Source organism: Nicotiana attenuata, unplaced genomic scaffold, assembly GCF_001879085.1.
Source record: "Nicotiana attenuata strain UT unplaced genomic scaffold, NIATTr2, whole genome shotgun sequence".
NCBI classification, from domain to species: Eukaryota; Viridiplantae; Streptophyta; class Magnoliopsida; order Solanales; family Solanaceae; genus Nicotiana; species Nicotiana attenuata.
The window spans coordinates 35,562-53,388 of record NW_017673467.1 but is presented as its reverse complement, the minus strand read 5'-3'; positions in this window follow the sequence as shown (position 1 = coordinate 53,388).

Sequence of the window (17,827 nt, the reverse complement as noted above, 5' to 3'; positions counted from 1 at the left end):
TTGAGATGTACACAGCCTTATCCCTATCCTAAAAGGACAAAGAGACTGTTTTCGATAGACCATCGGCTAGAGAGAACGGGTGACAAAAGTAATGTCAACAAGAAGGAATAATAACGACATAAAAATACTGAAGGCAAGAAAGCAGTTAAACTCTATATAATAATAGAAATGTATGAATAAAAGGATTTCATACTAACACTAATGCTAGCGAATTGGAAAAGACAAAGAAATACGCTCGACTACCTACTCAGTCAATTTCAGCTACGAATGTATGATATATGAATAATAAATATATACAAAATTTTACAATCAATATATAATTTGTGTATACTAATTAAATAAATAAATAATAAATCCGTCCGATAATTTATATACATATTAACAAATTATACTAGAAAAGATAAATTAGTCAAATCTTAATAGGAGTAGCACACACCCTCTTCTATATCTAGTGTTGAAAGTTGAGGCCATCTACTAATAGAGTAGCAGTCCAAGCCCAATTGCACAAATGGTCTCCTTTTTAAACCTGGCCGATAAAATAGAATTAAGCTAAATAATCGTACACCCAATCGTTTAAATTAAAAATAGTTAATATATATATACTTTATGAATTATATGTATATAATCGCATATCTATATCTATATTATATTAAAAGCACGAAGGCCCTTAGCGAAATGTCGTTCGTCTTTTTTATCCTCCGTAAATGCACTTTATAATGGATAAAATTGTAAACACAAACAAATGAATTTTAAAAAAGGAGGAAAAATTAAGAATAAGAGAAGAAGTAGGAAAGTCAAGCTTTCAAGTAAACCTTTCGTAGGTTAAAAAAGGAAAAAGAATAAGACAATAAGTAGGAGATCCATTATTTAATCTCACTATTTAATATGCTATTAAAGAGGTCAAATTTTCTGTAGTTAAAAGGGAAAAAGGAATACTTGAAGTAAATTTTCTAACATTTAGGTTGTTCTAAGAGTTTTGTGATAATAAACGTCTTTTAAGATTTTTGTAGTGCTAAAAGTTCTTGTGGTTTTTTACATAGTGATCAAGCTACCAATTCAAGTCTGTCATTATATTAAATGATGTTCTTGTAGTTTTTATAAGTACTATATTTATATTATAAATGTATGTATATTACATGGAAAATATCCGTATTTAGCATGTCTATTTTCTATAAACATGTAATTTTCTAATGAAGAAAGAATTGCATAAAATTAGAAACATGAGACTTAATATATACGACTAATCAAATTTCATACAAAAAGTAACACATTACAGTTAATATTGTGTATGACTAAACTACCGAGTAAATAAAACTGGCCTAATTCTCGGAGATGCTAGGAAAAGGACGTCATTAAAATTTATAATTTTAGAATATAAATTCGATTAATTGCTACGGATTTAAAATATGTTCGTAATTTCGTAAGCACCTAAATGATTTTTCCAACTGAATATAAGACCTAATCTCATTGCTAATGTTCGACATCTGTCTCTCCAAGATAGAGCCTATTTGGCCAAATTTTCAAAGTTAATTTGTTTTTTTAGTTGTTTTATAATTTCTATAATATATATTTTATTGATTAAAGAATGGATAATTTATATTTTGCTTGTGATAAAAAAGAAAAATGTCTATTATCAGGTAGGTGATCCTATGAGTGTTTTTAGAATGAATTAAAGAATCTATACTTCTCAAGAAGATTTCAAAAAAAAAATTTAATTTTCAAAAATTTATGTGTTCTCGATGAAAGTAAAAAATAATCATGACAACTTCTGATATGCATAAATGTTAAGTTAAGAATATTGATTAAGATGATTTAGAACTTCTATATTATTATTGTTTCTCATTTATTAAATTGTTGAATAAAATCAACTAGCATCATTTTTCAGGAACTCATATTTTTTTCGTACACTTTTTTTTATAACTCAAATGTAATTAGTTAATATAGTATTTATGTAATTTTTAACAAATATGTATTCACTAAGACGGGATACACGCGCAACGCGCGTACCGTAAGACTAATCATTAATAAATATATAATCTACGTATATTGATTAGAAAAAATATCGGCTATTTGTGAACAAATCTAGCCAATAAATGGGGTAGATTTTGGGAGAGAAAAAATGGTTGTCATTGGAATTTCTAGTGACTTGCTATTAAAATAAGAACGAATAAACAATTATTGTGAAGTTAGAAACAAAATGTAACGGTAAAATATCATATCGTTGTCACTTCCAAAGACAAATAGATATTGTTTGATAACAAATCTCTTTGTTTTGTCATAATTGGGAATTCTAGTGACAAACCATTTTAGAATATATTTTTACTCGCTCTCCTTCTAAAGTCGAAGGGCAAGTAACTCCCCACCCCCCAAACCACCAATTTTTCTCGGTGGTCATACCCAAGTCCCGTTTAGTTTGATCAACTTCATCTAAAAAAGAAAACCCTTAGACCCACATCATATTCAAAAGTTGGTAAAAAGGGTGGTTCATGTCACGACCCATTTGATGATCAAGCCGTGATCAGCACCCAATTGTTATATTTGACCGAGCAAACTATCTGCGCTTATCAAAACTATTATAACTTTAAACTTTATATGAAACAAAGCAATACTTTAGCCAAATACTTTAATTAATTTGAATATCTGAAATAAACCAACTCCAAAACTTTATTTGTAGTATCTACCGAAATACTACAAAGTTATTATCAAAAACATCTGAATCTTAGCTCACCGACTGTGTCTATGAAGCCTCTACTGATAAATTGACGCACTGCTCAGGACATGAGATTTCCTGGCTAGTTGTCACGACCCTAAACCCAACCCGGTCGTGATGGCGCCTCTCGTGAAGACAAGGCCAGCCGACACACCTCCAATTCACTTTAAGCAATTAAAATAATAACTACTAAGTCTTTAATCAAAATTAAATCCCAAAATAAGCATTTAACAGTATAATTTGCGGAATAAAAACCGACACAGTCCTACATCGGGGTGTCACCAATGATGAGCATCTAAAACCATACTGAGAGTCTAAAGTCTAGTCCACTACTATGTAACTGAATCAAAAGAAACTGAAATAGAAGGAGAATGCACTGGGCTGCGAATCGCCAAGCAGCTACCTAGTAAATCTCCAAAGACCTGCTGGAACTATCAACCTTCAGGAGCAGGACCTGTAGCGCCCGAATCTGCACACAGGGGTGCAGGGAGTAAAGTGAGTACTTCCAACTCAGTGAGTAATAAAAATAAATGAAGACTGAGTAATATAAACCACGTAATGCACAACATTAAGCTACAAGAGGCATAACAAATCAGTTATTATAGTAAAGCGGTGAAATCTCATAATATCTTTTAAACAGTTAAACAGCATACAGGAAAGACAACAAAAAAAACTAAACACATAATAACTGCCCTTTAGGCACGGTAGCAATAGAATCAGCCCCTCGGGCAATGTCACAGAACCATACCAGCCCCTCGGGCTATATCTCAAATCACAATGGGTACCCGCGCTCACTGGGGGTGTATAGACTCTGGGAGGGGCCCCTTACGGCCCAAGCGCATAATCAAGCCATCTCGTGGCATCATAAACAGGCTCTCGGCCTCATATCAATATTTCAAGCCACCTCGTGGAATACAATCTCAGGCCCTCGGCCTCATTATCATAATCAATGTATCACCGCTGCGGCGTGCAGCCCGACCTAAATGTATCCTCACAACACAGGCCCTCGGCCTTACTCAGTCAAAATCTCATAAGCCCCTCGGGCCACAGTAAAATATGAAGCTCAGCTCAAATACCTTTGAAAATATCATTTAATGTGTTTAAAACAGAATAATACAGCTGAGTCTTTAAAATAGTAAAATATAGTATGATTGAGCACCGGTATGAAATCAATCAGTGAGGGGTTCAAACAGCTGGCACGAGGCCCACATATGGCATTTAGCCCAAAATATAATAATATTAAACAATTAACTATTAAATACGCGGTAAAATAATCATTCGGGATGGACTAAGTCACAATCCCCATCGGTGCTCTACCCCATGCTCGTCATCTAGCGTGTAAGTCACCTCAACATAGCCGTACGCTGTGAAATTCCGGGGTTTCATACCCTCAGGACAGCATTTAAAATCATTACTCACCTCAATCCGGCCTGAAACCTAGCTTGAAATGCCTTTTCCCTTCGAAACGACCCCCGAGTGCTCCAAATCTACCAAGTTCAGATTTTTATCATTAAATTATGCTAAACGAATGAACTCCAATTGTAAAATATCGATTTTAAGCACAAAACCCGAAATTAGTCAAAATCGACCCCCGGGCCCGCATCCCGGAACTGGACAAACTTTATACCAAAATGTTCTTCATCATCTCACGAGTCCGTAGATATAAAGAACTCAAAAATCGGAGTTCATTTGACCCCTCAAATTATCCCTAGAAGGTCTCTTAATCTCAAGCCCTAACTCCACCTTTTTCTACTGATTTTCATGAATTTAACACTGATATTTTGTTCCTTAATCACAAACAATCGAGTTTTAGGGTCCAAAATCCTTACCTCAACGAAGAACAATGATTTCCTTCCTTCAAAATCGCCCAAAGGTTCACAATTTTGTGTTAAAAGTGAGAAACCCTCTGAAAATCGCGAAGGAGGAAATATTTTAATCTGACCAGACATTTCCGCATCTGGGGCCATTTCGCTGCATCTGCGGTACGCTTATGCGGTTATTCTTCCACTTCTGCGGGCTCCACTAGCCTGCCAAAAATCGCATCTGCGACTGCATTTCTGCATCTGCGGCAGCGCAGATGCAGTTTTCCTTACCGCTTCTGCGGTTCCTGACCAATTGCCTCTAGCCGCTTCTGCGGCTCTTCCTTCGCACATGCGGCGCCGCACCTGCGGTCCCCAATCCGCAGGTGCGGAAATACCAGAAGTAGCAATATCAGCTGCTGCCACAAAATTCCAACATCTCCGTTGACCACCCGAAATCACCCCGAGGCCCCCAACCAAAAGCACAAACATATCCCAATACCTTATTCAAACTTGTTCCAATCATCAAAACACTTCAAACAACACTAAATCAACCAAAACACCTCGGATTCAAGCCTAAGTTTCCAAAAATCTTCCGAATTCCGCTTTTGATAAAAAACCCAACCAAATCATGTCCGAATAACCAGAAATTTTGCACACACATCCCAAATGACATAACGAAGCTACTGCAACTTTCGGAATTTCATTCCGACCCCTATATCAAAATCTCGCTTATCAACCGAAAAACGCCAAAAACTCAATTTCGCCAATTCAAGCCTAAATCTACTCCAAACCTCCAAAAGCCCATTCCGATCACACTCCTAAGTCCCAAATCACCTCCCGAAGCTATCCGAACCGTCGGAACTCACATCCGAGCCCTCTAACACATAAGTCAACATCCGGTTGACTTTTCTAACTTAAGCCTTCTTAAAAGAGACTAAGTGTCTCAAACTTCACCAAAACCAATCCGAATCCAATCCGCCAACCCGATACCGCAAAATATGGATAAATAAAGCATAAAGAAGTAGAAATGGGGGAAACAGAGCGGTAACTCATGAGACGACCGGCCGGGTTGTCACACTAGTTCTCCAAGTAAACAAAGAAATAGCTAAATAATGATGACTCAAAGGAATACTCCACGAACAAAAGCGGAGCTCACCAATAGCACTTGAAGTGAGGGAAGTCCTAACCTGTAGCCTGCTCACTTGCAAAATCGGTTCTTACGTTGTACCACAGACCAATGCAGGTTCTTAAAAGAGAACATCAGTACCATCCATTGTACTCAGTGAGTCTCAACAACCCTTCACTAAAGCAGGGGACAAAACTTTAATAACATATACATTACAAGCAAAAATTCTAAATGCATGGAAAACATAAAGCTTCTAAAAACAATTTTAAAACAATTGCATAACAACAGTTTATGAATATTCTAAAAGAAATTCTGTTCTTCTTCTTTCTTATCTAAAAAAAATACTTCACTTTATGCTTCGGGAAATCCAACTATCCTGACTTATTTTTGTCTTAGTCACCGTGTGATCGGCACTGGTTCGATCCCAACCTGATCGAATATGCCCAATCCACGAGGCGTCACTCGCTTCATGGTACTCAGTGCTCATGTATCATACCTTAACCTAGCTAGGCAAATTCTCAGCAACGAGACCCTCGGCTCGTGTGCTCCCTACTTTGGCACAAGTAGTTTCAGGAAGTCAACGCCTTGGTCAGGACTCTCGGCCTAGACGATGAACCCTTATCAGAATAGATGATACTCCCAAAAATATTTAATAATAAACTTTTCTGCGTGACCTCGCTAGGGTCTAAATCAACTTTTCGACTTTCTTGACTATTCAAGTCTAAATTTTTGCTAGAACAACCTATACATACTCATACTGGTGTCTTTAAATGTAAAACATGGCATAAGCGTGAAATAAACATTCAAAAGTATTTCTAAATATTATTTCTTCTTCACGAACTTTCAACATGAAAATAACATACAAGAATAACACAAAAATCTGAAAAGAGGATCTGACTTTGATTCTTTAATTACTCTTTTTCTTTTCTTTTTTCTATCTTAACCAATATAGAGAAGGAACAACTTATTCCCCTAGGTGGCACTTCGTCAGTTTTCACTTGTGAGTGCTAAATACCATTTGGCAGTACATGCCATATAAATTTTGGGAAAATATAATTAATTTATATTGAATTTTTAATTTTCTTTTGTGATTCTTTCATCCACATATATATATATATATATATATATATACCTCGAAAATACGAGTGACAATTAAACTTGATTTATGGTTTTAAAGATACGTGATTTAGTTCAATACTAATTAATAACCAAGAAATCTGAAGTATAAATGAAAGAAATAAGTAAAATCAAACCAGTATGTAAGCCAGTCTCGACCTCAAGCTAAGGTGACCTCGAGGTGAATCAAGAACAGTTAAGCAAGAATAATAAAGTTAAAGGACAATTCTGATGAACAATGAGCAAGAAAGTAAGACAGTATATTCTTTGCCAATGATTGATGATGGTTACAAATGATTGGGGTCCCCTTTATATAATAGGGGAACCCTAAATAAGGTGCATTTCTATTTACAGTAAAGAATCTTATTGGGACAGTTGTCTAACCGCTTAGTACGGATTCGTACAAATCTATTCCGGGATTTACGCCACGATCTTGGGGACGTGGCAAGAATCTTGCTCATTCTGTTATAAATCCATAACGACATTATCTCGAGGCTGGTCATATTAGGCTCCGACGTTCCTCGAACACTTAGTTCTTCGAGCCTCGTATTCTGTCCTCAGGCTCGAACTCGATCCTTAGTGAGTCTATTCCTCGACGCGAGCCCTCTGTTCCTCGATATGAGCCTTCGATCCCACAAAATTGGGGCACCCAATTTTACCGTATACAGATAGTCCCCACGTTTCTTAGAGTAAAATGATAAGAAACGATTTGAACCTCGATTTTTCAAAGTCTCTAATGATGATGTCATTCCAGTAACGTAGGCGCTCGAAGTGACCGAAACGTCCCATCGGTTCGCTTCCCCAATACATTAAATGCGTGCCAGTAATGGTCGGCCACTAACGCCGTCAAACCGTCGCCGCTTATCTATAAATACGGGGCTCCATTTTTGAATTAAGAACTTTACTTCTTCATTGCATTCTCTCTGATCCCTTCTTCTCTTCATCTCTTTCTCCCACCACCTGCTTCCATCGCCCTTTAAGTGCCGTAAAACTCCAAGCTCCGCCACCTTTCGCATCTCTTAACTTAAAACCGTGGCAAAAACCTCTAAAACAGTTCCTCAAAAAGAGAAGGCTTCTTCTTCCTCTTCCCGGCCGGCCAAACTTGTGGCGCCGACCCTTCACGAGATCATTCCCAGCCCCTGTATGATAAAGAAAGATTTTAACATTGAAAATCCCCCTAATATCCCAGGCCGATGCGAACATGTATCTCGATACATTAGTTCGATATCGAAGAAGCATCTCAAGGCCATGAAGAAGGACTGTGGCTGGGGAGACGAGGTCGTGGTACAGATCCCCGACCCCGAGGAGAGCATCACTACTCACATAGAGGGGTTCTTAAGTGTTTACACTTTTGCAAAAGGTACAAGGTTACTCTCGGCCAGATCCATCCCTCCTTTTGGTGCATCGTGATTATGCTGCGCTACTTCTCTAGCAAGGCTGAGGGATTAGAGTTTACCCTCAACCATCTCATTTAGCTGTATCGACCTAAACTGTTTCGAGGGTTGATCAAGCTTCAACGTCGATCAAGCAAAGCCTTCTTTGCTAGTAACGATGAGGATAAAGACCAAGGCTGGATGAGTCGGTTCGTCAGAGTGAGGACCTCGGACGTCATCCCTATGGGAATAATGCCATTCCCGGAGAAATGGAACTTCAAACGTAAGTGAAGTCCTTTTCCAAATACCCTCTCATATTCCACTTTCGAGTTTCGTAATGCCTTTATCTTTTTTGCAACTATTGCTTGGATGCTCCATGCGATCCCCGATCTCGAGGACTGGGTCCAAGAATTAGCTGCAACCTCCTCGTATGATGAGCGCAAATGGCATGACTTATCGAGGGGCAAATGGGAGGCCAAGCACCACAGTTAGTTCTTCTCCCAAGTTTTCTGATGCTTTCCTTTTACTGGAGATGTTTTCCACACTTACGCTTATCTATGCAGGCATTGGAGATGTCTCTAAAATGAGGCCAGCCCCACCCGAGGAAGAGAGTGAGTCCCCGGTTCCAAAATCGGGGAAAGACAACAAGAGAAAAAGGGCTTCAAAGCCCGAAGACCCCCAGGATGAGAGGGCCCCTACTCGAAAGCGAAGGAGGAAACTTATTCATGTAGACGTAGATTTGGCCCTCCAATTTCTGGATAATGAAGAAAACGAGGACGAAGAATCGGCACTAGTTCCCCAAACTAGGAAACCGGTCGAGGCCGCCAAGCCCTCCGAACTGGAGACCTTGCCTCGTGGTGAGGAAACTCCGAAGAAAGACTCAGGCAAAGCCCTCGAGTCCCCTGAGATCGAGATCATTTCCCTGCCTTCAACAAGCACATCGGAGGGGGTAGGTGCCGAGAATTCTGAAGCTAATCGAAGCGCCCTGAGTGAGGAGTCGGGGCCGTGACAATAGGTCACTCCCCTTCTCTACCTTCTTATACAGAGGAGGCGATAAAGGACACTCGAACTCTGCGAGCGCCCGACCCGAGCAAGATCTACGAAGATGATCCCTTTCAAGATTTTTTCACTGGGGTCGATGATGCCGCCGACCTTAATGACGCATCCACCCTCTTTGAAGAGGCTCATCGTCTCTTCTCACAGGTAAACACTAACTTTTATTGTTGTAATTTTTTCTTCCCCCCTTCTCTTGACTAATATCTCTTTGTTTTTTGTGTAGGACATCATTAAGTTTAGGGCCGAGCTGAGCCAATGTGAGGCCGAGCTCAGGAAGTCTTCGGATGAGGAGAAGGCCCTGAGGCTTCTTTGTAGCCAAAAGGAGGAGGAGCTCAAGGACCTTCGGGCTGATTTGGCCAAAGCTCGTAGAAACGAGGCCGAGCTAGACAAGCAGGTAACCGTGATTTTGAAAGAGTATGGTCTTCTTGGCCTTACTGTGAAGGCTAACATTTCAATGTCTCAGGTGCAACAAAAGTTGGAGTTGATCGGGCAGCTCCGGGACGAGGTCGATCAGGTTAAGGCAGACTGCCACCGATGGAAGGAGAACATGGATCGGCTTGCTGCTGATAAAGAGGCTGCTCTAGCCCAACTGGCCTCGGCTGAGACTCAGCTCCAAGGTATTAAAGTTAAAAATCTGGCACCCAGGCCAAGAAGATCGGGGAACTCGAGGCCAAACTTGCTGAAGCCGGGGCCAAAGTGGCTGAATCTAGGGCCGAAGTGGAGAGGACGAAGGCCACGGCTGATAAAACTATCGCCGTGTACTTAAGGGATGCTGAGGTTGTTTAAGCAGAGCTAAGGAGGCCTCTGACCGGGAAAAACGGAGTAATGATTTGGCCAAGTGCCAATCCCGGAGGGAGACCCTTGAAGAAATCTATGCCCAAGGATTCGACCTCACTAAAGAGATAGCCCAAGCAAAGGCGCTAGAAACCGATGCCAGGTTTCTCGTCTCTTCCGATGATGAAGATGTTGTTAGTGGTTCTGAGAGCGGGGAGATGAAGATGGAGTCCCCAAGGAGGAGGTTCCCGAAGATGCGGTATTAAAGATGTGGCTCGCGAGGATGCAACTCTTGATGATACGACTCCCAAGGATGTGGTTCCTGAGGGTGCGACTCCCAAAGTAGATTAGGTTCTTTTTGTTCTTGTTTTTTGTATAAGGCCCTCTATGGGCATTGTAAATACCCTTTATAAATATAAAGAATTCCCTTTGCTTCATCTCCGATTTGTATTGAGTTCTGCTTTGTCTTTATTTTGTGAATTTTTTTGATATTGTAACTTCAATGATCAAGTGAACACTGGCTCGGATTCTAAATAGAACAAACCCTTAGGTTTTTGAATGATCAATGGGCGATCTTTGAACTTATAACAGAATACCTCTTAAAGTTTTTTTAATCCTTGAGCTATGCCCAGGTCGATTTGATGCAAGCTTGGGACTCTTGAGTCCGAGTTGAGTGAGAGCAAGGTCTCGAACTCTTCAGGCTTCGGCCCTTAGGCTCTTTTATATCGTCCCTTAGGCTCTTTTAGGTCGGCCCTTAGGCTCTATTATATCTGCCCTTAGGCTCTTTAAGTTGGGCCAATTCGGCCTCTAAGGTGGCTTTAACTTTTCCCTCTTTTCGGCTAAAAGACTTAGTGAAAAATTCTTTTATGCCTTAGCATGTGTTTTTTGTACTCATTGGGTTTTTCGAAGGTCCAACCCATCGGAACCCTATTTGTAATCCGTTTGTGTTACGATTGAATACCCCTAGAGGGTTTTTGAAGGTTGTTATTTTCGAAGCCTTTAAATTATTCGAGGGCTGATTTTATCGAAGCCCTTTTTATCTGCTTTTGCCGAGGATAGCCTTATTTAACCAGTTTTTTAAAGAATTTGAAGGCCTTTAACTTATGCCGGAAGTCGGACGTCTCCGAGCCGCATTATTATATGGCCGTAGTCTTTAATGGCCGTAGCCTTCGGGTATGTCTCTTGGACTTGTTCCCGATAATCTTTCGAACTTGTTCGAAAGGTTAATCCCGGGTATTATGGCCTTGGCCTTTATGTTGAGGGGATGCCTCTTTGAGGTCTTTATGACATCGAGTTTAGATGACTCGAATGCACTGACTGTCGATGACAGTCCCTGAGTATTCGAGATATGTTTGCGTTTTGGCCCTTGAGCCGTTTCTCACAGAGTTACAAGTATGAAGCTCGTATAATAGTAGACTTCTTTGAGACATAAAGTGTTTTGATATGGAAAGAATGCTTTTTTGAATAATGCGTACATGTTTTGCCATCGGGGGTCGATTATTCTATATGAACACGGTTCATCCGACCGTTTGGCCCATTACAAAGTTTTCCTATCGAGGCTCTCTTTGGCATGAAGTATTTTCTTCAAAAATATAACACCTCCGAGGGTGATGCCCCCCAGTATTTGAGGTTGATTGAAAAGAAGCCTTGGATACTGTTGAATTCTCCTTAGGTAGCACATAGTTGTTGCCTCGCTAAAAAACTCGCCGGTAAAACCCATTTGGGACAAAATCCAGACTAAGGGAAAAAGAGTGCAACGCGTGCTTTAAAACCTAAAGTCTTCGTGAAAAAAGGTGCCCTCGACGTCTTCGATCAAACACCTACAATGAGTTAGTTTTAAATTCAAATGGACAAAAGGAGAAAATCATACCTTAGCAGTAGTATCGTTTGAGTAATGATACATTCCAATTGTTCGGCAGTTGTTTGCCTCCCATCGTGCCAAGTTTGTAAGATCCTTTACCGACTACTCCGATGACTCGGTATGGTCCTTCCCATTTTGGGCCAAGTTTTCCTTCATTCGGGTCTAGAGTATTGAGGGTGACCATCCGTAGAACTAAGTCCCCAATTCCGAAGTGTCGAAGGTTAGTCCTTCTATTATAATATCTCTCGATTCTTTATTTCTGTGCCACCATCTGAACAAGTGCAGCTTCTCATTTTTCATCTAATAGCTCGAGGCTAGTATTCATAGCCTCATAATTTGACTCCTCCAATACATGTCAAAACTTGGCACTGGGTTCCCCGACCTCGACCGGAATCAAGGCCTCGGAGCCGTATACTAAGGAGAATGGGGTCGCCCCCGTGTTGGCCTTCGATGTTGTTCGATACTCCCAAAGAACCTTGGCTAGAACTTCTCTCCATTTTCCTTTTGCATCGTCCAACCTCTTTTTTAAGTTTTGACTGATAGTTTTGTTTGTTGATTCGGTTTGTCTGTTCCCGCTCGGATGGTACGGTGTTGATAAGATCCTCTTTATTTTGTGTGCTTCGAGGAACTCCATTACCTTGTTGCCAATGAATTGCTTCCCGTTGTCACATACGACTTCGGCAGGTATCCCGAATCGACACACAATGTGATCCAGATAAAGTCATAAACAAAATGAATTTAGCTTTACCTGGGGTCGTTGGTAGAGGGCCAATGATGTCCATTCCCCATTTCATGAAAGGCCACGGGGACAGGACTGAGTGAAGTTGCTCTCCGAGCTGGTGAATCATCGGTGCAAACCGTTGGCACTTATCGCATTTTTTAACAAACTCCTTAGTATCTTTATCCATTCTATCCCAGTAATACCCTGCTCTAATAACTTTGCGAATCAAAGACTCGGCCAAAGTGATTCCCACTAGTGCCTTCGTGGATTTCTCGTAGAACATAATCGGTATCCCCCGGCCCTAAATATATCGCTAATGGTCCATCAAACGTCCTCCTGTACAATGTTCCATCTTCATCTAATGTGAACCTAGCAGCCTTGGTTCGTAGGTGATCGCTGCCAACTCCGCACTACTAATAAGTAGCAAGAGAGGGTCGCAATAGCTTTTACCCGATTTTGGGTCGGGATCGATATCCACAGAGAGCTAGGATTGGAATCGAGTATCTATCTAGATTAGGATTGGGTATGTGTTCTTACTTACACTTCTCAACATTTTTGGGATTTTCTTTATAATTCTATTTTAACAAACTACAAAATTGTAAATTAAGCTAAGAGTTAAATTGCTACGGGTTGTTCAAATAGTTTAAAGGGCACTAGGATAATGACTACCGCCTAGGTGGTCAATTGACGGGTACTTGAATCTAAGGCACATTTGACATATTTGGGGAGTATGTTATAACCGTTGCACGAATCTACCCACTCTACACCTCTCGGTGGTTCAAGTGATTTTGCCCGAATTGGCTTTCTCAAGACCAATTGGGTATGCAATTTTGCACAAGCAACTTAGGGTTCAATTCGAGTATTACTCTCTCGAGGTTTAACCCTTTAATTGGGGCTATCAATCTCTTGAGTACGCCCCAATTCATTGTTGGACCAATTTCAGAGACTAGGACTCTCTTTCTCAAGAAGAGCTTAAGTCAACTCAACACAAACTAGTGTTTGCAACCACTAATTCAGAAATTAACCATGAAATTGGCCCAAATAACAAACACCCATAGTCAAATTAGCCCTAAAATACAAGACCCATCAATTACCCACACTAGGGTTGAGCCACAACCCTAGCTATGGGGTCTAGCTACTCATATTCAAAGAAGAAAAACAAGAAATAGATGAAGATAAACACATATTAATTAATTGTAAGCTAAATACAAAGATTCAATGATGAAAAGTAGGTAAGAATGCCCAAAATGGCTAAGAAAAGTCGTCTCACGAGTGCAGCTTACGTATTACAAAATCTGATGCCCTAAAAATGGGAAAAGAATCTATTTATACTAAGCTGAAAAAACTGGACAAAAATGCCCCTGCGGGGTTAGTGCGGACCGCACAGAATGGACCGCAGTCCGCACTGTCTCTTTGACATACAAAATCTCACTCTCTGAACTTGGGCTCCGCGGACCGCACAGAATGGACCGCGACCGCGGAGGCTTCTAGTGATGTCCGCACAAAGTTGACTGCGGACCGCACGGCTTCAAACTTGAAAAATCATCCTCTCTGAATCTTGGCACCGCGGACCGCAGAGAATGGACTGCGGCCGCGTTGCCTTCAGTGCGGACCGCACAAAATGGTGTGCAGCCACACTGCCTTGAAGCCTGAAATTCAACTCTCTGAATCTCCCAGTGCGGACCGCACAAAGTGGTGTGCGGCCGCACTGGGCCTGTTCTGCCTGAGCTTGCCTTGTCTTTGGCACTTGTGCAAGTTTCACTCCTTTTGAGCCGATCTTTGACATTTTGTCACTTTGTTGATCAAAACTGCAATCAAGCACAACTTGTAAGCCTTTTGGGACTATTTTGTATGAATATTTGATCAAAGCATAAGCAAGAAGGAGTATAAAATGCGTCAAAACCCCTAGTTATCAACTCCCCCAAACTTAAGCTTTTGCTTGTCCTCAAGCAAACAAATTAAGACCCACCCCTTAAGAGAAAGTCCAAGAAAAATTTCAGCTGTCCTAAAGTGACCTCAACTAGCCTTAATTGGGAATAACAATTGCCCTCAATACACATGAATTATTAACACATTTACTCTTTTAAAACACCATGGATCATGTGCGACACAAGAGCATCAAGAGTTGACTCAACACATCAAAGAACTCTTTCAATTACTTCGGTCGTTGTAGAACCCAAACTCACACATCCTCAACTCTCCCTAAGCAATCCTCACCTTTAAGATAGTGGCACTCAGAACGAGGATAATGGGAATTCACTCATCTCTCTCAAGAAAAAGCCACAAGTCCGGCTCTAGGTACCATATGCTTGCCCCTTATGTGAGTATCCACTAATGTAAGCTTCATTCAACTCAAGATCATATAGGGCTTTTGTGGAGACATTGTGAAGGCTTTTGGTTCAGGGTAGGAAATGTTTTAGTCTAAGTAGGTTCCATCTCCCCTTAAGCACTTCTTTTGATTCATTTGGCATCCATTCACTTGACTCTTTGAGCCATTTCACTTCTTTCTAAGGGGTTAGGGAGACACATTGTCACTCTTTCTTATGCATTTCAAACCTTTTCTCCTTTTTCAAGTTTCCACACCTTTCATTCTTTGCTTTTCTTGAATCCCTTTTTATTCTTTTTCACATTGAACATTCTTTTTGTCTTTTTGCTTTTCTTTTTTTTTTTCATTGCCTTTCCTTTTCTTTATTTTTGCGCCTTTTTACCACTTTGTTGTAATCCTCGTCTCCCCCCAAACTTGTACTTTTGCCATGTGCGAAAGGAAAGATCGGGTGCCAAGAGAGGGTATCTTTTAGAACGGGTATAGGCTTGTATCATGGTTCTTGAAAGAAAAAGGTCTAAGGCTCAAAAGGGTTAACTAGGGATCATATCACTGGTAGGTTATGGAATTGTTCAAACTATTATTTGGATCAAGGAGAGCCTATAATCATGTCTCAAGTCAAAATTCACCTAGGATTTCGCCTCAACAAACATTCAGGGCAAATTCTAGACCACTGGCTCGGGACTTGGACTTGCAATTCAATTACTCACCACACAAGCCAAGGGATTTCTAAAGACATAGAGTCGGGGGCCCACAACGACCTTAGATACGATTTGAGCACACAATGGTCCCGAAAAACCACTTGATGATTATCGGCCAACACAAGAGTCTCAAGGTCACGACTTTCACCATCCTAAACACAACAATTTGTTTTTGACCATAAGATCAAAGGCAAATGTGCTAGGACCAAGTGAAGCTTTGCTTGAGGCACCCTTAACTACTAGCTACTAAAAACCAAAAAGAAAAAAGAAAAGAAAAATGGACTCAAACCCTTAAGAAAGTTGTCACGCCATCCATCATTGGGAAGAGCCACCCGGTTCACACAACACTCCACCTTTGGAAAGAACCGTGGCATTAAGAAAACCAAAGGCTTATTGCAAACATTGAAAACAAAAAGCTACGAATCTCAAATAAGAAGCTAAGAATGAAAAACTTGCGGTCCGCACTGAAGGCTACGAATCACGAATAAGAAGCTAAAAACGAAAAAAATTTGCGGAAAATAGAATGAATATATACAAGAGGGGATTTGAATATACAAAGGATGGGATGAATATATTCAATGAGATATAACTTTATATACAGACCCAAAGTGAGATAAAAGTGCGAGAAATGATAAAAATATATACAAACCAAAGATGAAAATAACAAAAGCATAAAAAGTATCAAAAATATATACAGTCATCCGAATGTATCCATGAAGCAAAAAGTAGGGCCTACCCCCTCAAACGAAAGCTGGCATTGTCCTCAGTGCCAACTAACCAAAATAAAGCACCAAAAATATATAGAGAAAAGGATATAGAAGACTCCCTAGGGCCTGTCTGTCTGCATAGGCTCCTGAGTGGTCCCTGGGTCCTCACTGTGCTCGGGAACCTCAGAGTGGATCCCGGTGTCCTGCTGCTCTACTGTTGGGACCTGGGCCTGAACCTGGACAGGTTCTTGAGATACATCCGGTGGCTGACTGGAGGAAGCCTCCGTTAGGTCGGCCAACTGGATGACTGCATCATCTGCTCTGAGAATCATCCTCCTCCTCTTGGGAGGCCTCTGTAACTGCTCCGGCTGGGGATGCTCTGCTGGTGCTGGGTCCTGGAGTAGTAAATCTAAAGGCAGGTGATCTGCCTTCAGTCTGTCAACATCTGCTCTAAGCTCCTTCACGGACTCCTTGGAAGCCCGTGTCTTCCTCAGCTTCTCATGCTCCCTAGAAAGCTCTCTTCTGGTTGTTGAGGATTTTCTTCTGGTTCTCTATCATCTCCTTAAGGGAATCCTCTATAGACTGTGGAACCTGTGGATCCGGAGGAGTCTCCTGAGCCTCAACAATGGTGGTCAAAATGGACAACTTGGATGAGGCAGTCTGCATCCAGTTGTTGATACTCATAAGTGCCTGGCTCAATCTGTGGGCAGTAATAGGATGGGCCTGGGAAGATGGAATCTCCAGGCCTGCTGAGATGGATGGGCCAGCAGGAATGGCTGTGAATGTGGATGGACCGGGAGGGACATCTGTGGAAGTGGAGGTAGGCTCAGCAGGAGCCACTACTACGACTGGCTCTTCAGACTGGCCAATTGTAGTAGTAGCTGTACCATTGAAGCTCTTGCTCTTGGGGTTGTCATCCCCCTGCATGCTATACCAGGAAAAATGAGCCTTTGCTTTGACTTTGACATCGTAGGGCTTCTTGTCCACTTTCAAGTCCCGGAAGTACATAGTGAGGGTGCTGGGGAAAGGATAGTTCCGGTCATGCTCCGCACCCACTATAAAAATGATTCTAGACATCACATTCCCCACGTTGATGGGGTACCCTGCCATAATAGAAGCCACTAACACATCCCGGGAAAGAGGAAGGGTGTTGTCATGTGTTATGGGGTCCAACCTGCTACATACAAAAGTCTCCCACCCCCTTTCCTCAAAGTTTAAACTTCTTCTCAGAATTTTTACTCCAGTAGTCAACCAGTCAGGGGTGGTACCTGGGATTGCCAGGTACTGTGCTAGCCAGGGACGAACCTCCTCACCCATCTCTAACTTTGCCATGTACAAGGTCTCATCCTCATCATTGAGGCCAAGGTATTCGTTGAGGTACTTCCCTTCAAATAACACCTTCATATTCCTAACCTTGGTCATTTTGGTGCCCTTTTTTATGTGGGCTACATTGCAATAAAACTCCTTGACCATGTGTTCATTGGCATCCACACACTCTTCTAGAAAATGCTCCCAGCCCACTCTAGTCCTAAATTGTCTCTGCACATTGGGTTTGTG